We start from the raw sequence: 24,979 nt of genomic DNA, 5'->3' as shown, positions 1-24,979 counted from the left end.
CTGTGCTTTGACAGGTACTTTGCAAGTGTAGTTACAGAATCACAGACCCCCTGAGGTTGGAGCTGCATCTGGACAGCACCTAGTCCAAGCCCCTCTGCTCATGGCAGAGCTAGCTACAGTAGGTTGCCCAGGACATGTCCAGTTGGCCTCTCTGGGCAACCTTTTTTTTTATTATTAGAATAAACCAAACCAGGTTGGAGGAGACCTTCAAGATCATCGTGTCCAACCCATCAACCAATCCAACCCACCCAAACAGCTAACTCATGGCACCAAGCACCCCATCAAGTCTCCTCCTGAACACCTCCAATGATGGTGACTCCACCACCTCCCTGGGGAGCCCATTCCAATGGGCAATCACTCTCTCTGTATAGAACTTCTTCCTAACATCCAACCTGAACCTCCCCTGGCGCAGCCTGAGACTGTGTCCTCTTGTTCTGGTACTGGCTGCCTGGGAGAAGAGACCAACCTCTGCCTGTCTACAACCTCCCTTCAGGTAGTTGTAGAGAGTGATAAGGTCACCCCTGAGTCTCCTCTTCTCCAGGCTGAACAACCCCAGCTCCCTCAGCCTCTCCTCACAGGGCTGTGTTCCAAACCCCTCACCAACTTTGTTGCTCTTCTCTGGACTCATTCCAGCAAGTCAACCTCCTTCCTAAACTGAGAGGCCCAGAACTGGACACAGTACTCGAGGGGCACCAGTGCAGTGTACAGGGGCAGAATGACCTCCCTGCTCCTGCTGGCCACACTGTTCCTGATGCAGGCCAGGATGCCATTGGCCCTCTTGGCTGCCTGGGCACACTGCAGGCTCATGTTCAGCCTACCATCGACCAGTACCCCCAGGTCCCTCTATGTTCAAACATTCTTCCAGTAGAAATCACTAAGAAGAGCCTAGCTTTGTCCTCTTCTCCCCCCTCCTGCAGCAGTCAATCATATCCAGCTCCAACCCCCTGCTTTTTAATCTCCTCCACATCTCCTTCCTGTTCATACTGGCTCTGGTCAGTAAAGAGATTCCAGTTCTAGGCTGCTGCAAGGGTGACACACACACAGAGCCACCAGCCACTCAGGTGTGCCCAAGTGTTTGCTCTTGATCTGATCATATCTACATGACCAAAACTGGCATTTCAGAGTGATGAAGAAATGAGGATTCAGGCACTATAGGCATCAAAGCCAGCATCAGAAGACAAGGATGAAGAACTGCTCTACTCATCTTCTCTATCACAATCTTGACATCCATTAAAAAAGGTTCCCCCCATCATGTCTGGAAGCCTGCATGGTGATCAATACTTGAAAGCCCCTGTGTAAGGAGTCTTGTGATGCCCACCTGAATCTGCAGACAGCCTGAGGAGCATGAATAGCTGTCATGTAAGTCAACATAAAATAGCCAAGAACCACAGTTCTGTAAAGGGTAGGAAAAGATAGGAGAGCAGCAGCCCAGTATCCCTCCCCAATACTGCCTCCAAACTACTATCCTGGCTCTTCCAGGGAAGGAGTATGATTGGGTGGAGACATGGAAGGAAACTCTGCTCCTCCCTCTGCTCTCAGTGGTGTGCCAAGATCCCAAATTGCACTAATTTGACCTTGCCAGACTCTTCAAGGAAACAATTAGATGGGTCTCTGCCTTTGCAACTTTACATTCAAAGTCTCCAGCCCTTCAAAGCTGTATGCACTTGCTTGGCTATCAGCTGCTCATATCTACATGGTATGAATGAGCTACAGGCAAAGAAGCAAGGCTGGGACACACATACCCTGGCAAGGACTGTTGGAGAGCAGAAGACAGTCATGAACTTTTCCCTCTCCACTTTACAAGCCATGGACACTTGTGACCTTCCCCCTTGTCTAAAGCCTGATTTTCCCCTGCAATATTTGTCTTTCTTACATTTCCCCTCAGTAATGATCTAATCAAGGAGAATTCTTCTGGTATTAATCAGATGAGCAGGGGAGCACTTTGTGGTTAACATTATCAATGAGGATGGCAGGAGGCTTTTGACAGGATTACCCTTGGAATTTGCCATTTATTAACTAGGCCATCAGCTAAAATGGCACAGCTGGGGTGGGGTTGGGGTGGTGGTGGTTTGGTGGTTTTTTTACACATGGGAGATGTCTTGTTTGAGGGTGGGGAGGCTGAGGGTGGTGGAGTTCTGTCTCCATCTGATTCAGAGATCTAGAACAGCTGCCCTGGCAGCCCTGAGATATCTTTCCCCATCTGTGCATCTTTCTTTGCTTTCATCATCTCTTCCCATTATTGGGAAACCATCATAAACCAAGCTGCAGACTGAGCTAGGAGAGCTTGCACCACCAAGCGTAGGCTTGTGGTCCAGACCCAGGGAGGACAAGAATGAAGCCCTGCTGTTCCAGGCTGTGCTGCTGTGGGAGGCCAGAGATAAACAGCCCCAAGCCCAGAGCACCAGGAAGGAGAATCCCAGTTTAGACAGAGAGAAAAATTAGATTTGCAGAAATAGCTGGGATACCAAGCAGGCACAGGTGAAAAGCTTAGGCAAGTGAGGGAAGCAAAACAAATTTGTCTCCTCTTCTTGAAATGTAGTGCTGCTGCTCAGCCAGCACTGACAGATGGATAAACACAGCCAGGTAATGGAAGGATGCACTCACATATTAGAGAGGAAGCAAATATAAACCCAGCTGCAACACCTTTCCTTTCCAAGCAGGTTTCCATCCCAAATTCCAGAGGAGCCAGGCATCATTTTCTGTGCTCCAGACAAATTTACATGGGCCATTGCTGGAGGGAACTTATGCAAACTTCAGCCTCAAAGATCATTGCACAAGAGAAGAGACAGAGGCACCTCTCCAGGGGTCTCATCTTGGGGGCAGGTGGAGCACAGAGCTCCAGAGCAGAGACTCTGAGGACAGGACAATGAACTCAGAACAGATGAGCCAGCATCTGGGGAGCCTAAGGTGCACAGACCCCTGATGGTGGCCAGGCTTGAAAACTGCTTCTAAATACCTGCTACCACTGCCAGAGACAAAACCCTTGGCTGGACAAACCCAGCCCACTGGTGAGGCCCCAGCAGGCCAATTTTTACATCCTACAAACCCCAGAATCACGAAGGCACTGACTGAGAGTTCTTAGCACCTCTCAAAGTTTGTGTACCGCAGTACCTGTCACTGCACCGAGACACCACCCAGCATTTATTCATCATTTATTTGCAGAGTGTTCAGAGAGGGGCAAGAAATGCTGCTCTCAGAGCACTGAGTAGTGAAAGGCAAAACCTGGCACTTGTTTCTAAATCCTGTCCTGCCTGGTCAGCTAAAGAAAGAATTAGCACCAGATCCAAAAAAGCACATCCAAGCCATGCAATCCTCTCTGCTTTGATACACTCAGAGCATATTTATGGGTTCCATCCCCTCTCACTTGCCATGTGGCACTTATGCTTAGCAAGGCCTGCAAAAGGAGGCCTTTGAAATCTCAATGAAATTTGTAACATGGATTTCCTAAGTCATAAACCAAGATCCTGCTTCAGCCCTCTACCCTTTATTCAGCAAGAGTAGAATTAACTAAAAATTCAACAGCTACACCATAACTTCTCCCACTGCTTATGGAAAAAGCTATCAACTCAGGGCTCAAAGTCCAGGTGTGAAATTCCTGTCTCTCAATTTGTTCCAGCAGTTGCTCTCATCAGGGAACATCCCACCAGCTCCTTCACCAGGTACTCTGTGGCAGCCTGGCTCCAAACCCAAAGTTCCTTTGCCAATGCCATCTTCTTCACCTTCAGCAGCTTGCTTTGTCTTCATTTAGAGAGAAGGTTGTGGGTTCCCCTGGAGGTAGCTCACTCCAGAGAGGTCCACCCAAGAGATAAATGAAAAGCCAAAAAAATGTCAAAATAAAATAGAGACTGAACCAAGCAAAACTGCTGCTGATATTTGGGAGCAGAAACCACATGCCTCTTGCCTGAACAATTTCCAAACCCTAAATGATGTTTAATGTGGAAAAAGTCATAAATGTACAAAAGTTACTTCTAAATCCCCAAACACAGACTTTCTTACTTAGGGCTTTGATGAATGAAGTGTTTTGTATTCTGGTGTCACACTTGGCACTCTGAAGAAGCCTTCTGCTAGGTGGAAATTGATGGCACTGTGTGTCAGCATAGCCACTGGCTTTGCAGCAGCCTGGAGGAGTGCCCTTTGGGGTCCTAACACAGACTATTGACTGTTGACTGCTCAGCAAGATGGAATCATGGAATGGTTTGGGTTGGAAGGGGCCTCCAAAGGTCATCCAATCCAACTCCCCTTGCAGTCAGCAGGGACACCTCCACTAGATGAGGTTGCTCAGAGCCTCACCTTGAGTATCTCCAGGGATGAGGCCTCAACTACCTGCCTGGGCAAGCTGTGCCAGTGTTCCACCACCCTCATGGTAAAGAACTTTTTCCTAACATCCAACCTAAATCTGCTCTTCTCTCATTTCAAACCACTGCCCCTCATCCTGTCACTGCAGGCCTTTGCAAGCAGCCCCTCTGCAGCCTTCTTGTAGCTCCCTTCAGGCACTGGCAGGCTGCTATAAGGTCTCCCTGGAGCCTGCACTTCTCCAGGCTGAACAAGCCCAGCTCCCTCAGCCTGTCCTTGTAGCAGCAAGATGCTCCAGCCCCCTGATCATTTTCATGGCCCTCCTGTGGACCTGTTCCATCAGGTCCATGTCCTTCCTGTGGTGAGGGCTCCAGAGCTGGACACAGTACTCCAAATGGGGTCTCACCAGAGCAGAGCAGAGGGGCAGAATCTCCTCTCCATCTGCTGCCCATGCTACTTTTGATGCAGCCCAGGATGTGCTTTGCCTTCCAGGCTGCAAGCACACACTGTTCTCCTCCCACCAGTGATCACAAGAAAGGGTTAAATGCTACTAAAAGGATTTTCAAAGTTGTTGTGCACTCTGCTCTTTTGTGCTCATCTCCTACCTATCTTTCAGCTACTGCCCAGTTCAGCAAGAGACAACACGTGACTAAATCAGACACAAACCAGAAGTGGCTCACACAAAGCAAAGCAGATGAAGGTATTCCAACAGGACAGAGGGATTAGGAAAACGATGCTGTAGTCTCCTGTCTGTTGCTCTTGATTTGCAGACGTTTGCAAGGGTGTTCCAAAACTATATTTAAAATCGAGCTTTTAAAGTAAACAGTTTGCACTGGGTGCCAAGATTGCTTGAGTGCCAAAACAGCAAACTCTCTCTGGCACAAGCATCACTTTCCAAGCAGGAAATCCAACAAAGCATTTAATACAACAGACATCATTTGATAGTCTCCACTAAGACGCCCACTTGGCACCGGCAGTAACCAGCCCTCCATCGGCTGCATCCCAAAGTGCTGCTTGCCTAACTCGTTGTCATGCAAAACACTAATGGGAGGATCCTCCTCTTTTGAAGTTGGAACTTTAAACGAAGGCTGAAAGGTCCTGGTACACAACCATGCAAAGCACTTGAGAACCACCCTTCCGAGGTGGAAGCAGAGCCCCCCAGCCTTTTCTGTCCCGATTCACACCACGAAGACACAGTGCCAAGAGATCTCCGCGGGAGCTGCAGCCATTGGGAGGATAGGGAAGCAAAGCTGACAATGATGTTATGGAAGAGGCTGGCTGGAAGAGGTCAGCAAGCCTGCATCTGCCCTGTCAGCTCTCCAAAGGCAGCTAGTGGCTAGTCAGCAGACCATAGTTTGGGTGCTGCTATCAGAGCTGTTTTCTTTTTACCCCTGCTCTCAGTTACTTTTCAAACTATGCAATCCCTAACCTTTTTTCCAAGGATCTTTTTCTCTTCCTGCATCACTGAGAGGTGTGCCATCTTCACCTGGTGTGAAAAAGAGAGCTGTATTGACTCCTTCAGTTGCAAACAAGCAGCACTGATGGGCGGTGTGAAAGCCACTACAAACACGGACACATTTTTGCTTGTAAATATTTGTGTGGCACCGGACCCTTAAGAACCTTAACTACTGGCAGTTGAAGATTCCTAGTTTACCTAGGCAAAACTGGTCTGGTGAAAGAAATCCACAGCTGAGAATATTACATCACCATCTGATTTAAGCACACTCCTCAGGGATCTTCTGAAGCTTTGCCACTGCTCAGAGAACAGGCATGCTATCTACCACTGACTCTTTCTGAATAGGTCCTGATGTTGTTTTCATCATTTCTAACAACCACTGAGGCAGTTTGCTTTTTCTTTTTTTCTTTTCCCCTCCCTCCTGCACCTCACTCAGTGAATTAAACAGGCTGTCAGTGGCTCAAGGCCAAGCCTAGCCCTCGTACTCTGACAGCACTCTTTAATTTTGCTGCTCAAGCACTTCTCCCGGGACAGGTGCCCAGTAAGTGCTTTAGAAATCAGAGTTTACTATTCACAAGAGGAAGAATTTCAGGGAAAATACATCATAACATCCCTGACAGGGTTCGTTTTTAATCACTCTTCCTAGAGCCAAGCACTTTTGGCATGTCAGCCTTCTAAAAGGCACCTCTTTTGGGGTCCAGCCCACTCCAGGTTGATGTTTTCTGTGCTCTTGCAGTGAGCACTGCCTCAGTTCTGGTACCATCCAGATGTGTGGCAGTCTTCACCCTGGGATGCTGGGAAGCAGTGATAACAGCCAAGTAGTTACAACTCAAGTGTGTGAGGAAATCCATTCCTTGACTCACCCACTGCACCAAACCAGGTATTTCCTTAAGGCTGGAACAGGAAAGACCCAAACCCTGTGTCTCAGCCGACACCTAATTCCTGAACTGGCAGCACAGGTCAGCGTAGCCCCTAACAGCTCTCTCTCTTTTGCACTGTTTGTGTATTTTGCTATTTGATTTCTCCCCAAGTGTTCTCCCCAGGATTAGCAACTTCTACATCCTATCAGTGGCTGGTGCAGCTAGGTCAGAGTCTGTACATACAGCCAAGTGTCATATATCTGCTGCAAAGAGAATTAGTTTGACTTCCACACGAAGGATGAGGCATTCGTCATCGGGGTAGCTTTGTTCTACTCTCCAGCTCATTATCGCAGTATCACATATAACTAAGGTTGGAAGAGACCTCAAAGATCATCAAGTCCAACCTGTCACCACAGACCCCATGACTAGACCATGGCACCAAGTGCCACGTCCAATCTCCTCCTGAACACCTCCAGGGACAGTGACTCCATCACCTCCCTGGGCAGCACATTCCAATAACGAATGACTCGCTCGGTGAAGAACTTTCTCCTCACCTTGAGTCTAAACCTCCCCTGGTGCAGCTTGAGACTGTGTCCTCTTGTTCTGGTGCTGGTTGCCTGGGAGAAGTGACCAACCCCCTCCTGGTTACAACCACCCTTCAGGTAGTTGTAGAGAGAAATGAAGTCACCCCTGAGCCTCCTCTTCTCCAGGCTAAACAATCCCAGCTCCCTCAGCCTCTCCTCACAGGGCTGTGCTCAAGGCCTCTCCCCAGCCTTGTTGCCCTTCTCTGGACATGTTCAAGTGTTTCGATGTCCTTCCTAAACTGAGGGGCCCAGAACTGGACACAGGACTCAAGGTGCAGCCTAACCAATGCAGAGTACAGGGGCACTATGACTTCCCTGCTCCTGCTGGCCACACTATTCCTAATGCAGGCCAGGATGCCATTGGCCCTCTTGGCCACCTGGGCACACTGCTGGCTCATGTTTAGGCAGCTGTCAATCAGCACCCCCAGGTCCCTCTCTGTTTGGCAACTCTCAGCCACTCTGACCCCAGCCTGTAGCTCTGCATGGGATTGCCGTAGCCAAAGTGCAGCACCTGGCACTTGGACTTGTTGAATGCCATCCCATTGGACTCTGCCCATCTGTCCAGTCGGTTGAGGTCCCTCTGCAGAGCCTTTCTACCCTCTAACTGACTAACATCTGCCCCTAACTTGGTGTCATCTGCAAACTTGCTGATGACTGACTTGACCCCCTCATCCAGATCTTCAATGAAGATGTTAAAGAGGACAGGGCCCAGTACTGATCCCTGGGGCACACCACTAGTGACTGGCTGCCAGCTGGATGTGGCACCATTCACCACCACTCTCTGGGCTCGGCCCTCCAGCCAGTTCCTAACCCAGCACAGAGTGTTGCAGTCCAAGCCATGAGCTGACAGCTTAGACAGTAGTTTGCTGTGGGGGACGGTGTCAAAGGCCTTACTGAAGTCCAGGCAGACCACATCCACAGGCCTCCCCACGTCCACCAGACAGGTCACCTGATCATAGAAGGAGATCAGGTTGGAGAGGCAGGACCTGCCCTTCCTAAATCCATGTTGGCTGGAATCAAATCAAATGCTGCTTCTGTTCTTAGCCATTTGCAATTGTGTCTATGACTTCAGAGCTTCTGTACAGCCCCCAGCAATCCAGGCACTGCTCCAGCCTGGTGCTTGTTTGTAAGCACCTTTCCTGGTTTTCCTATCCTTTTCCCAAGAGGCTGAGGCACTTTTACCTCCTTGATTTTTCTCAGCTGTCACATGGGTTTTCCTCACACCTCTTCAAAATTCACTACCAGAACAATCCACCATGCCACCACTGTCTGTGTCACAGCAACAATCTCTGAGCAGCCATTCCTGGAGCTGCTATGGAAACATGAGAACTGCTGAAAAAGAACTTGTGGCTCCTCACCTACAGTCTAGGGGCACAGCACCTGAAGCTGTCACCATGATGCTGTTTGCTGCTTCACTAAAGGCAGGAAGTAAGTTGCAATCCTTTATTTTTCACTGTGGAGCACAGAAGCATCCTGAGTAAATTCCTTCTTCTTCTTGAAAAATCAAAATAAAAAGGCTTCTTTGTTTGGCAGAGCACTTCCAAACTTGATTTTTAAAATGGTTAGAAATGAAGGACACAGGGGTACAGCATTCAGATTGATGAAGGCCCTCACTGCAATGCTGTGCTCTCTTTGTCACCTAGATCTACTGACCTTCAGCTGTTAACCACTGAGTACCAACACATTTTTTTCCCCTAGCTGGACAACTCCATCAACAAAGCTGCACTCTCTAAAGTACCAAGAGATTACAACAAGACCTCCCTTCTCTTCAGTAAATCAAACTTAAATGCAGTGCTAAAAGCGATTCTGAGCTACCAAATGCAGAAGTCTCCAGCTCAAAACACGTAGACCAAGGGACAAATGTTGATCCAGCTTTGAGACAATGGAAATATTGCATTATTTCCACCAGCACTGAGACCACAGCCAGGCTATAGTGCACCAGTGACAGTCCTGAACCCCAAGTTCCTCTAAAGAAGGAGACAGTCCTTAGACAAGGCTTGAAGCTTTCTAAGGAAGAGACACAAAAGTTTGTCCTGCTGCTGCACAGACTTTGTTTGGTGACTAAGTATGCCTGAGTATCTTGTTAACATGCCCTAGGATCTTGAAAGTTGACCCTTTGCAATAAGAAGTGGGACAAAGAAACAAGCTCTTGAGTGGGGGGAAAAAAGGCTGCATGCCCCAAGCACTGTAACCCGAATAAAGGTGCCTTCTAAAGGAACAAAGATGCTGGTACACAGGTGCCTGCTCCAATTGCTGCTCCTGGAGTCAGTGGCTAAACTGCAAGACAGCAACACTCCTGGGAACTGGGCAGCACGGAGGTCTGATGCAGAGACTGCTCTGCTTAGAAGCTTTCAGGAACTGTTGGGACACGGAGAGGCTGAGTTCCAGGAGAGCTGCCTGAATTCCTCTGAGCCACTGCCTCTGAGCTGCATTTGCAACACTGGCAGCCTGTGTATTTCAGGAATGTGAAAAACTGGCACAGGGAGGTCTGTGATTCAGCCAAGATGATGTGTTGGGACATGACTGAAGTTAATTAAAAGGAGCTTAAGACAGACAGACACAGGGGAAAAAAAAAAAAAAGGAAAAAAAAGAAAAAAAGTTTGCAAGACTTCTTAAAGAGCCAATTAATTATTATTTGTGGCTGCACACGCCAGCTGTGCCACAACACGGAACCTCCCCAGCCCTTACCACTCACCTTGGAGTGGTGTGCAATGCCAAAGCAAACCCACATGCATGTCAGCCTTTGGGAGCTCTGGGCCAAATGCCCTGCACTGGAGCTGGGTAGAACTTCACTGAAATCAGCAGAATGGCATTGTTTACACCCACAGATTTATGTTAGGGCTTAATGGTAGGCTGAGAGACAAGAAACAAACAATATCTTGGTTGACATGTAAAAAACATGGGCTGCTGCAGAGCAGGATGACTCAGTGACAGTTGTCTTTGTGTGCAGGGACTGGAAAAGGAAGGACTTACTCTGCCTGGACTCAGTGGACTCAGGGTGAGGGAGAAGAGAATGAATGTGACTGATTTCATCCTTCCTACTGCATGAGAGCAATCACTTTCAAGAGCTGCGTGAGGCAACCACACTAAAAGAAGCATAGTTTTCCAGAAGGCACTTCCAGACCAGGTCCTATAAGGAATTCATGGCCTCCTTAATTCCCTACAACTCTAAATTCCTTTAAATTCACAAAGACCAAATTCCACATCCTGAGCCTATCACCCTAAACCCCTTATTATGCCCCAAGGACAGCAAAGCAACACTCACATCTATGAGCAACCTCCTCAATTCCCATTCCTCTACAGGTAGGATGGCTCTACAGAGGGATCTAGACAAGCTGGAATGATGGGCTGAGGTCAGTTGTAGGAGGCTTGAGAAGGCCAAGTGCTGGGCTCTGCACTTGGGTCACAACAACCTCATGCAAGGCTACAGGCCAGGGGCAGAGCAGCTTGGAAAGCTGCTTGTCAGAAAGGCACCTGGGAGTGCTGGTTGACAGCCATCTGAACATGAGCCAGAAATGTGCTCAGATGGCCAAGAAGGTCAAAGGCACCCTGGGTTGGACCAGCAATGGTGTGGCCAGCAGGACCAGCAAAGTGATTGTGCCCCTGAACTCAGCACTAGTGAGGCCTCACCTTGAATACTGTGCTGAGTTTTGAGCCACTCACTTCAAGAGGGGCTGGAGCAGGTCCAGAGAAGGGCAACAAAGCTGGGGAAGGGTCTGGAGAACAGGGCTGGTGAAGAGCAGCTGAGGGAACTGAGGTTGCTTCATCTGAAGAAAAGAAGGCTGATGGGAGACCTCATTGCTCTTTACAGCTCTCTGAAGGGAGGTTGGAGTGAGGTAGGGGTCAGATTCTTATCCCTAGTATCAAGTGATGAGAGGAAATGGCCCCAGTTGCACCAGAGGAGGTTCAGACTGGATACTAGGGAAAACATCTTTACTGAAAGAGTGCTCAGGCATTTGAACAGGCTGCCCAGGGAGGTGGTGGAGCCACCATCCCTGGAGCTGTTCAAAAGAATGTGTGGATGTGGCACTTTGGGACATGGTTTAATGGCCATGGTGTTATTAGATTGACGGTTGGACTCAAAGCCCTTGGCGGTCTTGTCCAACCCAAACAATTCTCTGATTTGATGATTCAGCCAGGCCAGTGCCAGGAGGCACACTGACCACATTGCACCAAAACTCAGACTTCTCCAGCTCAGGAGGAACAGACCCTACCACACCCTGTCAGTACCAACACAGGAGGCTGCATGTTTGAAGGAGGGGGAACTTTTCCCTGTGGCTGTCATTTCAGTGGCTTGTGGCAATTACAGCTGACAAGGCTCCTGTGTGTGTGTGACTGGCACGGCTGCTCCCCTGGAGGGGCCAGGAGCCTCCTACCCTGCTCAGCGCTGCAGGCCCCACACCTGCGCTCACAGCACAGCCTGCACGTATGCCTTGGCAGCCCCTGTGGCATTTGCCGGGGTGGGGGTGGGAGGACCATGGTGTCATTTACAGGCAGGTTGAGCAAACCAGGTGCAATCAGTTTGGGTTTGGCTGAAGAATCCTCTTTCTCAAGCTATTTAACCCCTGCGGTGCCAAACCTTTATGCATGCCCAGGACAAGAAGAACATTGCCCTGCAGAGAGGAAACCCTCAGGTTGGCCATCACTCCCAAATTCCCAACCGCTGCACAGGAGGGACCAGTCGTATTTAAGATCTCTTGCCTAAAGACAGATAGCCAGCATTCCAGCTACTGCACTCTAAAAATTACTTTAAGCAAAGCAATTAAAACACACAAATATCACAAAACCAGTTGTCACCCAAAAATGGTTTCATTGCCTGTCTGCTACCTGGCCCTGGCCAAGCTTAAAATGATGCCTGAAAACCCTTTGAAGAGCACAGCACAGAGACTGATGTGCTGCGGGTGAAACGGGCACGAAGATCTCACCCTGCTGACTCCCTTGCAGAGGCTGCAGTAGCTTCTCTGGTGCTGCCCTGGTGGGTGTGGATGGCCAGCCTGGACAGTCTCACGAACGGTTTGCTGAAACCCAGTGTTTGGTTTTGTTCAGAAGGTGGTCTGAAAAGGGCCTGTGCTCCACATAGCTTTGAAAACAAAGCACCTACTCACACAGCAGCATCTACACTGGAGCATGAGCAGATAAACTGTGGCATTTCTGAGCAGCACACAGCCCAAAGCAGTTCACGTTCAGTCCAGCTCTATCCCACAATAGAGAGGCAGCTTGGGATTTCCGTGGTCTGGAAATCATTCTTTGGAACGTCCACCTTTTGCCTTCCAACCCACAGAGCTCTCTGGTTTATGGGGGGCACGTCCTGCAGCTCTCTGACACAGGAAGGTTTTGGCATGCAGCTTGTAGGTGTGGATCAGTTCCCCATCCCTGAGCACAAGGGTCTGTAAAGCCAGCTAAGGGCTGCTTACTCCCGGCCTGTTACATTGCTAAAAATTAATAATATCTAAACAAAACCTTAAGATTGAAGCCACTCTGGGAAATTCCTGGCTGTAGACCTCTCAGGCTGAGGGGGACATTCTGCAGAAGGCCCTGGAACAGTAGATTTTACTCGCGCTCCATCTCCAGTTGTTCTTTCAACCCTTTCAAAAAGGGTTGAAGAAACATGGGAGGATTTGTTGGGGGGAATCCCAACTGAAAGCAGCTTAACACCTTGCTGGATCCTCGCCAAATAAAGTTTTAAATTAACAACTCCAAACTAGCATGAGAAATTCTTCCCTGGACGCCCGGGGGGGTCAGTGTGACAGCAGAGCACAGGCGCAAGGCAGAGCTCAGATCCGACACACAAAGCCGGGGTTGCTCACCTCTCTTGGAGGCTGAAGCCCGCAGAAAGGGGCACTGCTCCCAGGAGAGGACAAAGCCTGCAGACCCCGCAACAAAGGCCACTTTTCAGCAGCACATAAAAGAAGCAGAGCCTGGCTCTGCCCCTCCAGCCAGACCCCACCCCTCGCAGTGGAGGCCTTCGCCCCAGCGCCAGCCAAATCTAATCAAGGCTGACACACAAGCCAGGGCGGACAGCCGCTCGCCTCAGGCGCTCCAGCTTCTCCTCCTCACCATCGGCCTCCCCCCGACCCACACTCAGCCCGCTTGCTGGGAGAGCTCATGCCAGCCCCACAGCACCGCCTTCCCTCCCCGGGCAGCTGGGGCTGGCTCCTGGACGTCGCCCACCTCGGGTCGGGCATGCAGGAGAGCTGAGCTCCCTTCCTCCTGCCAGCATGGACCATGCTGCTCCCCTACCCCTGCCGTGAGCAGAGCTACTGCAGTAGAGCAGCAGCACTAACCAAGGTGCCCTTTCCCTAACACCCTCCATACCAGCACCTGCCAGCGGGGGCTGTGTACCTGGGGGAGGCTTTGCCCCCCAGTCCTCACAGCTTATGGCACAGCCCAGTGTTTGTTGAAGTGCACAGGAAGTGGGACAGATCCTCAACAACACAAGATTCCCTAAAGATGGGGGGAAAAACAACAAACAAAACACCACAACAGAGCTTTAGATGAGTTCACTTAAGCATGGCTGGGACAGACAAGTGAGTGCTGAAGGTAGAAAGCAGCTCAAAGCAGTCAGACCTGTCTTGTAATAGCAGGGAAGGCTGAATATTTCCTAAAATTGCCCTTCCTGCATTACCTATTCCACTCCTCAGGTCAGGGCTTGGAATGCTCCAGAGCAAGTGAAAGCAAGGAAAGCTGAATAAGCACTGCTTGAAAGGGAGAAGGCAGGAATTCACCAAAGTGAAGAGGAGGAGGAGGAGGAGGAGGAGGAGGGAGTACAGGCTGTTTTTAGAAGTACTGGCACCACCTTAGTCTGCAGCAGCCAGGAAACTGGTTGGAAGCCCCATGACTTGAGCAAGACACCCAGACCTAGGAGCCAGAAGAGGAAGGGACTTGGCAGAAATTCCACTGCAAAGCAAGGAATCAGCTCTGCAGCAGAATAATCAGCTTGGCCTTGCTGCAAACAAACTCTGCCAGATACCTGATCGTGCCACCAATATTTTAGCACTCTACTCCCCTACTCTAATACCATGCCATGAATCTTCATTCCCTTCTACCTTCCATTTGATCTTTTCCCAATAGCTTCCCTCTAACCTCAGTCTTTCTGCACTGCCCTGGGGCCATCACAGAGCTTGAAGCACCAAGAGCAGCCGGTGTCCCATCCCCCTGGCTTCCAGCTGCCCACCCTCATTCCTCCCACACTTGCCCTTTGGGCACTGTTGTCCCATCCCCTCCTTTGAGAAGCTGTGGCTGAAAGCCCATGGAAAGGTGAAAACAACCACTCTGGTCTTCCTAGGGTTAAAGATAAAGATGCCAAGCATCAAAGAGTCACCTCAGGGAAATGTTGGCACCATGCAGGACTCTGAGATAACCTGGCTGATGCATTGCTAAACTCACTGCCTCAGTTTATCTTTACCCTTCCTCTCTAGGACTAGCTGGATACAGCAGACATCGTGGCACAGCTTGGTATAAAGCCCAGGGCAGCTGGAATGTGTGCAAGGAAACAGAGCAGATGGGGGAATATTAACAGCACTGCATTAATTTTCTTATTTGCTTGCAACACAGAAGGAGAGAGAGAGAGATTCAATATGATTCAATGGATACCTCCAACATCACAATGGAGTTAAAATACCCCTGTCCATCTGCAGGAAGTTCTCTGTGCCAAGGGTTGGTGGTATCAGTGCAAATCTATGGGCAAGGTCTCAGGGGTTTACACCCATGCCAGCTAGAATGCTGAGAAGAGACAATACCACTTCAGATACACACAGACATCTCCAAGCTTCACTGTGCAAATGACAGCCATGTCCTTAGTTTCTGAACATGTTTATCCCTTTTGAAATCATAAAAAAATGAAGCACAACCATTTTAACTGATAAAAGATGTTTTCTGGGGCATAACAATACACTGAATTATTTCCCTTCACTATATCCCATGAAAACAAAAAGAACTCTTTCATAGAAAGGCTACAAGCAGAGACACAGAAAAGCTAAACCTACACTTGAGTTGCAGTCCTCAATTAGCTTGCCACCTTGTGAGACTGGGTTCCAGCCTAGCTCTGAAGATCTGTTGCCAGAACAAAAGTCTAGAGCTAAAACATAACTACCCTGGAAATGTCTTGTTAATGAACAAATGACTGTGTAAAACACATGCTGGCATTCACAACTGCCTTTTAATTAGCCTCTGCGTTGAGCAGAAGCATAAATATCTCCAAATCCACTTGAGGAATGCTAAAAAAATGAGGCAAGAAAGCAAAGTTCACTTGGGACCTGATACCTGCTGCACCAGGTCTGAAGTTACACAGGAGCAACCCCTTGTCCCAGACCTTTTGTCCAGTGAATCCTGCTGTAGGAGCCTGCATTCTTCCCCTTTTAGCATAAATGCTTGCACAGGGAAGAGCTTGTGCCAACACAGCAAAATGGGCACCAGCAGGCATGGAGGGAAGTACAGAAAATGACTTGGATCATGGCTAAAGGGGATGACTGATAAGCAGAAGAGTGCAAATTTTGTTCCTGGTTACTTTCAGTTAGAGTAAGTCTGTCTTTGGGTCCATGCCTAGTTTTTGCAAGCTTGCTGGATTCCCATCCTGTCTTTCCTTCTACATGCTCATCCTGGCCATGAGTATAAGGCTCCTGAAAGGCAGCAGATGTTGGGGGGAGGGTGTCTGGGGGGTGAATTTGTTTGAACTCCCCTTGCAAAAGCAACACTAAAATAAGGGGAGAAGATAGGATTCCTTCAGATTTGCTTTCTAGCAGAGTATGACTAAGGCAGGGAGGTAGCTTGGTAAGTGAGGAATCACCATCCCTGTGGAGGTGTTCAAAAAAATGTGTGTACATGGCACCTGGGGACAAGGTTTCATAGCCATGGTGGTGTTAGGTCAACAATTCAACTCAATAATCTTAGAGGTCTTTTTCCAACTGAAACAATTCTATGATTCTGTGAAATACACTCAGGGAGGACTATGGAGAAGGACAAAACCCAGAGAAATACAACAGAAAAGAAGCAAGAGAGATAGAACTTCCTAGTAATTAATGGAGTGAAGAAAATGGAGAGAAAACAAGTGCTGCTCAGGAGAAAGGTTTTGTGGTCACAGCTTGGAACAAGAGATCCAGGAGTTTAATCTCCAGCAGACTGAGAGCTGAAGACAGGAGACAGACCAGAGAGCAGGGTTCACTTGGTGGTACAGTCCAAACACTGTACTGGAGCCTGTTTTGGTCAGTCAATGTTGTGTCACTAGTGATTTCACAGTGTCTCTCTAGAAGTCTACAGCATTTGAGAACCTTCTCCAGGAGACAGTACCTGCATGGAAGGGCACCGTGACCAAGGGGAGCAACAGGCTGCCACTGGGAGGTGTAAAGAAAAGCTGTGAGGGTGAATGTGGGGAGAGGATGTGTCAAAGAAATTCAAACTGCTCCTGCTTTGTGGGACAGGGACAATACAAGGAGCAAAGGACAACATGGACCAAAGGAAGGAGAGAACAGAAGTTCTCTGAACTGAAACGCTGCTGTCCTTCAAAACACAGACCCTGCCACAGAGATGTGCCCAGGCACGCACAGACACAAACAACGAACACAGTTGGTGCTGGATATCCCTGCTTGCTTTAATTGCTCCCAGGTGAGGCATCAACAACCACATCTGGAAATTTTTATACAAATGGCAGGAAAGCCAATGACTCGGGTCACAAATATTTCACGCTCTCTCTTTGCCAGAAACACAGGACAAATGTGGTTTACATCTGCCTCCCTATAAATACACTTGCAAGATTCTCTGCCGTGGCAGATAGCTTCTGCATGCTAAAGCAGAGCTGCCCAGTGTGCCTCCCACCCCACACAACATGGATTTGATCAGAAACTGGATGCTGGGTAACACCTGGGGTCCAGGTCAGGCTTATCACTGGGATAAGGATCAAGAGATGGCAAAAACATCCTTACTGATTGTCAAAACAAAACATAGGATCAAATTACATGGATGAGTGCTCTTAAAAGCTGCTACAGCCCCAACCTTCCAGACCCAGGCTCTCCAGGAGACCACAAGGGAGGCTGTTAGGCACACCCAGCTTCTGCCTGATGTGCAGGTTCAGCATAGCTTCCAAAAGCTCACCTTGCAAGGAAAAAAAAGCCACCAGTTCTCCTTTAATCCCCTACTCGTCTGGCCTCAGCTGATAGCAGGCCTGCTGGGGCAAGGCAGTTGTGGTGGTGTGCTGCCACCTGAGTTTACCCACTGGTAGGCAAGAAGGGATTGTTCTAGTTTCTCATCTGTGATGCACCAATTCAAGCAGAGCACTGCCTGGCATCATCAGTGCTGCCCAGCGTGTGCTGGTGCTGTAAAAGGCTATACAAATTCTGCACATCTCAGTAGTGAGAACCTTTCTCTTGGGCAACAGATCCTCAACTCAGATCAAGTGCTGCCAGTAGCCTGCTTGCTTAGCAATAACAGTGTGCTCAGCTTCATTTTGGGAGTAAGCCTCAGGGTAAACAGCACACACTCAACACTTCTGCTGTCTGAGCTTTACAGTTGCAAAAGCTGGGCACAGCTTCATGGCTGTGTCAAGAGTGCTCTCAGGAATGGAAAGATGGATTCCTCTTCAGCACTAGTTATTAGGAGATCCTCAAGATCTTTGGCTCTTTGCTCTTCTGAGCTGCCCTGCTAGTGGAGATGATGCTGTTAATCCCCTGCAGCAGGTACTGCTTTCAAAGAATTGAGAGACCTGCTGAGTAATGGAGTGTGTAAGGTAGGCAGAGCTCGGCAGGAACATCTTACACACTTCTAATGAGCCAACTCTGATCCTATCTATGGCAACTTTGTGTTGCTCCAGGGGTAAAGAGACTGCAGAGGTGACTTAACCAGCTGTCAGAGGGAGTCTCCCAACACCACCAAAGCAATCCATTTGGCATTTTTTCATTCTCTGTCCCTGCCCTTGGCATAGTGGATGTGGCAGTAGCTATTTACAGAGCTCTGCCAAGATTGAGCTAGCAGGGTCTGGCAAGGGCCACTGCACCCATGGAGCAGTATGGAGTCTACACCTATAAACACAGGATGGTGAAGCTGCGTGGTAGATTTAGATCAAAATACTTTCCCCTCACTGAGGAGCCTGCCTAAAGCTACATCCACAGCTTTACCTACCTCTGAATGCCCACTGTTATGCTTCATGCCCTCAGAATTTGTAACGGCTGAAAAAGCCAACAGCACTCAGCTGCTGCATCTCCTAGGTCTGGGGCTTTTTCTTACTCTGTGGCATTTAGCTGGGGTACCTGAGCATATTTTCTCTCATCTAAAGCTTTAAAGCAAATTGGAAAGTTCCATGTGTGTTCAAGCAACAGCTAATCACTCAGGCAGAACAGCACAGTAATGTACACACTGCCCTACAGTCAGTGGAATTCCAAAGGCAAAGCTCTTAAAATTGACAAGAGGTCATTATTTTTATGTTCAATGTTTCATGAATGCATCTAATTTACCTTTAGCCTCACTGTTGCAAGAGAGATGAACAGCTTACTGATTTTGGTGGTTTTCTTAAAGGATTAAAGAAATATGATTAAAGATCTCTTGGTCCTTCATTCATTCATCAGATCTTTCAAGCACTCTGCCAGCCAGACTAAAATGTGTGATGCTGCTGGTCCCTGTCCTGTCCTCACAAGCCAAGAGCAGGTAGTGCCTTAACAGGTACCTCATTAGGTTCGGAGTTTTCCTTGGGAACCCTTAGAAAGGGTCACTGCTAGAACAAGATCCCTGAACTGATCAATGAATTTGTCACTGGTGGCTCACACTGTCCCTTTCTGGTGCTTTGGGAGATTTCTTGAAGGCCCCACCACACTGGTTAGCATCCCTGCAGGACAGAAGTAACCCAGGGGACTAGGAAAAACGGAACCAAGGAGAAGCACAAATGTTGGAGTCCTCGTCCTGAATGCTGACAGACATTGCTGTGCTCTGATTTATTCTCTGTAGCCTTTTTAAGGGCACACATTGAAAAGACCTCTCCATGTGTCTCCACCAGCACTCATCTGGCGTGCCACAGGTGTGAGGCCATTGCTGCTCTTAACATCTTTTAAGTGTTCCACCAGATGAAGAGATGAATTCCCTTTGTTCCTCAGAGGTGAAGTTTCTTTCATTTCCTGCATAGGATGCAGTTCACACTTCTAGCAGAGCAAGCAGATGATGTAGGCCTAGAGGGTGAGGGTGCATTTGTATGGGATAGGTTCTCAGGTAGTTTTGCACAATTAATCAGTGGTGCCCATTGGGCTGGTAACAGCAGCACCTCTCTGAGGGAGAGCTGGAGAAGAAAACCAGCCTTGCAGATCCCTTTGCTCTCAGCCCACTGACACAGCCCCCTTAAAACCAAAGCTGAATGAAAGAACCCTGATTTGGCTTATTTGCATACGTGATTATGTAAATCAACCCACTGCTGCTTATCCCGTGGCAGCAGACCTGCCATACTAGGCTGCAGAAGAGCCTCCAGGTCTGTGCCACAGTAGAGAAGATTGGATTAGAGAAAGGGACATATGCGTGAAAACAGGTCCTAGCTGCCTATTCGCAGCTCATCCGCAGGCACATCGGGAAGGGGCATTTAACCCTTCAGTGTCAGAGAGGCAGGGAAGAACAGACCAGTGCAGCAGCTGGAGGATGCCTAGACAGAGCATACAGACTTTGTCTGAAGGTGTTTGAGGATAAACAGAAGTACTCTGTGACCACCAAGGCAGCAGCCTGCTGTGTGCATGAGGGTTAATGATCCCAATCCACCAGATCTCAAAATGGTGAAAGATTTCCAGCCCCAGGATAATCACAGGAGATGTCTCTTTCCCCTAGCACTGTTGCCCTGTGGTCTGCTTGTTGCTCACCAGCACACACAGTACCTACCTGTCTCCTGAGCTGTATGCTGTGTTACTGACTGCCAGCCTGCATCCCACTGCTGTCTAGACTGTCATCTGTCTCCATACCTCCAGCCTTTCAGCTACCAACCTACAGATGCAGCATCCAAACCAATGCTTAGCTGCACTGCCCAGGTGTCCAGGACATGCCACAGCCCTACCCATCCTTGCTTGTATTACAGATCAGGTTGGACCTAAGGAGGAAGTTCTTCACAACAAGAGAGAGGTAGTGGAGGCCCCATCCCTAGAGACATTCAAGTTCAGCCGTGATGGGGCTCTGAGCAACCTGCTCTAGTTGGAGATCTCAGGATGTTAGGGGTTGGAAGGGACCTTTGAAGATCATTGAGTCCAGTGTGAGATGTCCCTGCTGACTGCAGGGGGCTTGAACAACATGACCTTGTCACTTCCAACCCAATGCATTCTATGATTCTGTGATGTGCCTGCCAAGCACCCCACCACCTCCTGGCGTCAATGGGGCTTTAACCCATGCTGTAATGAAGTAGCTGCTTCTCAGGGAGCAGCTCTACAGGCAGTGCAGCAGCACAGGGTTAACAGAGCCCCAGTGCAGCCTGTCTAAACATCTGTAGGAAGTGGATTGTTTTTAATGCTGTGAGGAAACTGCTGCATGGACATGGACAACAGAAGCAAAGCAATGGGCCCAGGCTCCACCAAGAGGAAACAGAATCAGCGTTCAGGGATGCGTGGAAAGTGCTGAGTAGTCACAAGGCATACTCTGCAAGTTCTAAATTATCTCTTACTAGTGCTAATAAGGCATCTCTCACCAAAAAAAGGCATGAAAAGTAATAAAAAGAATTGGAGGCCATAGCCAGCATGAACCAACCATTTCCAAGGACTGAATTTCAACTGACTACAGGCCTACGTGACAAGAACTTCAGGGGTTTCAAGCACGTCCCAAAGCAAAACTAAATCTGTATCTGGATTTCTCTTTATTCTGAGATTTCAATCCAGCATGGTTTTGGCCAGAGTCACTCAACTTTTAAAGCCAGCTCTGCCCAATCTCAAGTTTCCAAACCAGGGCAAATAAAGTAGATTTGGCAGAGTTTCCTTTGGAGGGATTTTGCATGTGGCACACGAACTCAAAGGTGTTGAGGGGGGAAAAGATGGTTTCATTTTGTTAATCCTGCCAAGATCTGGAACACAAAGGGAGGTTTAGCAATACCATAGGTTAACCCAGACCAGTAACATCTCTTCAAATGATGCTGTTTTCACCTGCCTTGGGCCAGCCACTCCAACCTATGCTTTGTGAACATATGGACAAGTGCACTAAGCTGCAGAGGCAGACACTGGCTAACTCTATCTTATTTTCCTATTGCAGGCAGGACCCAAGTGAGTACAAACAGTGCTGCCTTTGAAACCAAACTTAGTAAAGTGGCAGAGTTAATGCACAGACCTGGCAGTCCCAGAGGACCTCGCTTCAAATATCTGCAGTTGGAAATGTAGACAAATAAAATACAATAAAATTCCTTCACTTACAGGATCTCTTCTCCTCCAGCCATCCTTCCAGTCATCAGTTTTCATGCCCCTCAAAGGCAAGATCAAATGCAGGAAACTGGGGCATCTGGATTGTGTCTGTGCTCTAATCCCATAGTTGAGATGCCAGCTTCCTCTTCTGTGGTGGCAATCCCACTGCAGATCATGAGAATTAAGGCAACGACCGGCTAGGAGTTGCTTTCCATTATCTTCCGAGCTAAGGCTGAGGTTTAGCTGTGACGTTTCTTGCACTGCTTTAGCCATGGCACAGAAGGATGACATGACAGGAACAACACCCATCTAGCACCAGCAAAAAATATTCTGGCAACTTGCAAGACAGTTACTAAGGTTCCCCTCATTTTTGTTTGTGTTGTCACAGTGGAATTCAGAATATGTAGTGGTGACTCCAAAGAGCCCTAGAGGCTTGTTCATGTCTGCCAGTCAGGTCACTCCAGAGAAGAGAGATAAAGCAACAGAAAGGAAGGAATCCAGCTGAGGGAAGGGACAAACCCCATAGCACTGTAAGAAGGAGCACAGGGTGCTAAGTTCAACACATCCTTAGGGACAGAACTTGGAAGCAACGGAAAAGACTCTCAGATGTGGTCAACAGCAGCAGTATGAGCTAGCTGCTAGCAAGGACTGTCAATGGCAGCATTTGTATGTTATGCTGCTCCCTCTCCCTTCTTGAATGCTCCTGGTAGGATTGTACCACCCCAAAGTACTACACACCAAACCTCTTCTCTTCAAGGCTAGACATGGACCCATGCTGTTACCTGTACCTGAGCAGGCCCAGAAGCCAGGTACAGCTCCCTACAATCCCACCACTCTCTTGCAGTCAGGAACTGACAAAACCTGTCTGTGCCCTGCAGAGACAGCCTGGCATGTTTAAGATGTACCAGCTGGAAAGATGACTGCTAAGTGCTGGCAACTGCTTTATCCATGGCTTAGTCTAAGGCAGCTCCTGGCAAACTGACCAAGAGCTTCGTGCCCTTCTTTACCCTCTGCTTCTCTGTGTGTCCTCCAAGAGTCCTGTGGCACCAGATAAAACAGTCCAAGGTTGGAGCATGCTTTGAATGGCAGTTGTAGCACCCACAGAGCCCTGGACCCAGCCTGAGCAAGAGCATCACCAGCATGAGGCATCCAGCCCCAGCCAGCCAAAGAGGTTGGACTCCAGCAACATCTTCCCATTCCCGGCTGGCTGTCTCCTATGTGGCGACGCTCAGCACTCTTCACCCGACCGTTGGCCCGGCCCAGAACTGTTTTTATTAGCAAACACCAAGGCAAGCCTTTCCAAGCCTCAGAAGAATCATCTTGTAAAGATCTGGGCTTGAGATGCCAAATGATTGCTGCTTTGGCGGGGTCTGCACATTCATTTTTTATTGGTCACAAACGCTTTCCAGATGCTGGCATGCTGGCTGCAGATTGCAACTCTGGGGACTTGGCTCCCAGCCCCAGTCACTTTGTTAAACTCTTGACCTGCTGTGGGTTAAAAGAAGTGGGGAATGGGACTGAGTCACCATGAGGGCATTGCTAAGAGAGAGTGCAGCACTACACAGCAGAGACCCATTTCAGCAGCTTTCTGTACTCAGCTGGCATGGAGAACATTTAAGGTGGTCCACAGTGATCCAGCTCAGCTGCCAAAGCTGGTGAGAACTGCAGCACAACACCAGCCCAGGGGTTAGGAGCAGGGACAGAGAGGCTGCCCTGCAGCTGAATTTTCCACACTGCAGCCCATACACTTTCCATCTTTTTTTCCCCTCTGCACAACTGGATTTCCCATACCTGCTCCAATACTAAAGCAATCCTCTGAGCCAGAGCCATGTGCAACATCAAACTGAAAACTGAAGCCAGGAAACCTTCCTTGGGTTCTGGGTTCATGACAAGCCAGAAGTTTGTTCATCAAGGAGGTTTGCAAAACCTTTGGGACAAAACACACCTGTTGGATTCTCACAGGATATCCTGGGAAAAGGGAAAGGAAGAAGAAGAAGAAAAGACAGTTCTGTTGGAGCTGTTTGATATTTTTGACTGGAAAGCTTTCCCTTTGAAAAGCACAGCTGTTCAAAGTCCTTGGGGTTTTCTCTCCCTCAGTAAGGGATTTTTAACTAACATTTCTGATAGATTCCTCAAGTGAAATTCTTCTGCAGCTGATGACTTCCTTTAATCTCAGTTTTGAAGAAGAAAAAGCTCTCTCAAAAATCACAGTTCAAAGAGAACACTTCAAGCTGAAACAAAATTTGTCATTGTGCTTTGAGATATACAGCCAAAAGCAGTGTTTTGGAGAATGCATTTCCATTCAGAACTTCTGCACAGAAAGGACAACAGATCCTGATGAGATCTGTGTCAGCTTTGGTGCACAGCTTCCCCCTCCACTGTGTGGACACCCCACCATAGGGGCCTCATGGGACAGAGTCTTCTGCCCAGGACATCATCTCCAGGCTCTCACCCCTACTCCTCCTACCCAATCCCTTGGCAAAATGCCCTGACAAGCTCCTGGTCTCTCTGCTGGGGCAGCTGATGAACCACCCAGGCCTGGACAGTCAACAGGACACTGGTGCAAGAATGCAGATGAGGGCTAGAGATGTACAGAAATGAATCAGCCCCTCCAGCACTCACACAATGGTGGGGTGGTGACAATCACCATTAAGTCACTCCTTTGCCACTGGGAGCTAGGAGGGGTCTGCTTACTCCCCTCCACCCTAGCATTTAGGGATGAGGATTTTGCAAGACAGATAGGAGCAGGATGCTGAGGGCTGGCTGGGTGCCTCACTGCTCTGGCTGTTAACTTCTCACCTTCCTTCAGACCTCTGCAGAAGCAGAATGTCACCCACAGGCCATTCGTGACAGCATGCAGGGTCTCAGATTCTTGAGCAAAAAGGGGAGAGAGAGAGATCCTACCCTCCTGCTTGAGCCTGCAATAGCCAGCCAAGGAAGATGTGGCAGAAGCAGAGGTTTCAGGAGAATCACAGAATGGTCAAGGTTGGAAGGGACCTCCAAAGGTCATCCAGTCCAACCCCCTCTGCAGTCAGCAGGGGCATCCTTCACTAGATCAGGTTACCCAGAGCCCTGTCAAGCATCACTTCAGGGATGGGGCCCCAACCACCTCCTTGGGCAACCTGTTCCAATGTTCCACCACCCTCATGGTGCAGAACTTGTCCCTAACACCCAATCTGAATCTGCTCTCCTCTAGTTTGAAGCCATCACCCCTCATCCTGTCACTGCAGGCCTTTGTAAACAGTCTCTCTCCAGCCTTTTTGTAGGACCCCTTCAAGGTACCAGAAGGTCTCCCTGGAGCCTTCTCTTCTGCAGGCTGAACACCCCCAGCTCTCTCAGCCTGTCCTCATAGCAGAGGTGCTCCAACCCCCTGATCATTTTTGTGGCCCTCCTCTGGACTGTCTCCATCAGGTCCATGTCCTTCCTGTATTGAGAGCTCCAGAGCTGGACACAGTA

This window comes from Melanerpes formicivorus, unplaced genomic scaffold, assembly GCF_026170545.1.
Source record: "Melanerpes formicivorus ecotype bairdi unplaced genomic scaffold, bMelFor1.0.p_v2 SCAF_36, whole genome shotgun sequence".
NCBI classification, from domain to species: Eukaryota; Metazoa; Chordata; class Aves; order Piciformes; family Picidae; genus Melanerpes; species Melanerpes formicivorus.
This window is presented reverse-complemented; position numbering follows the sequence as displayed.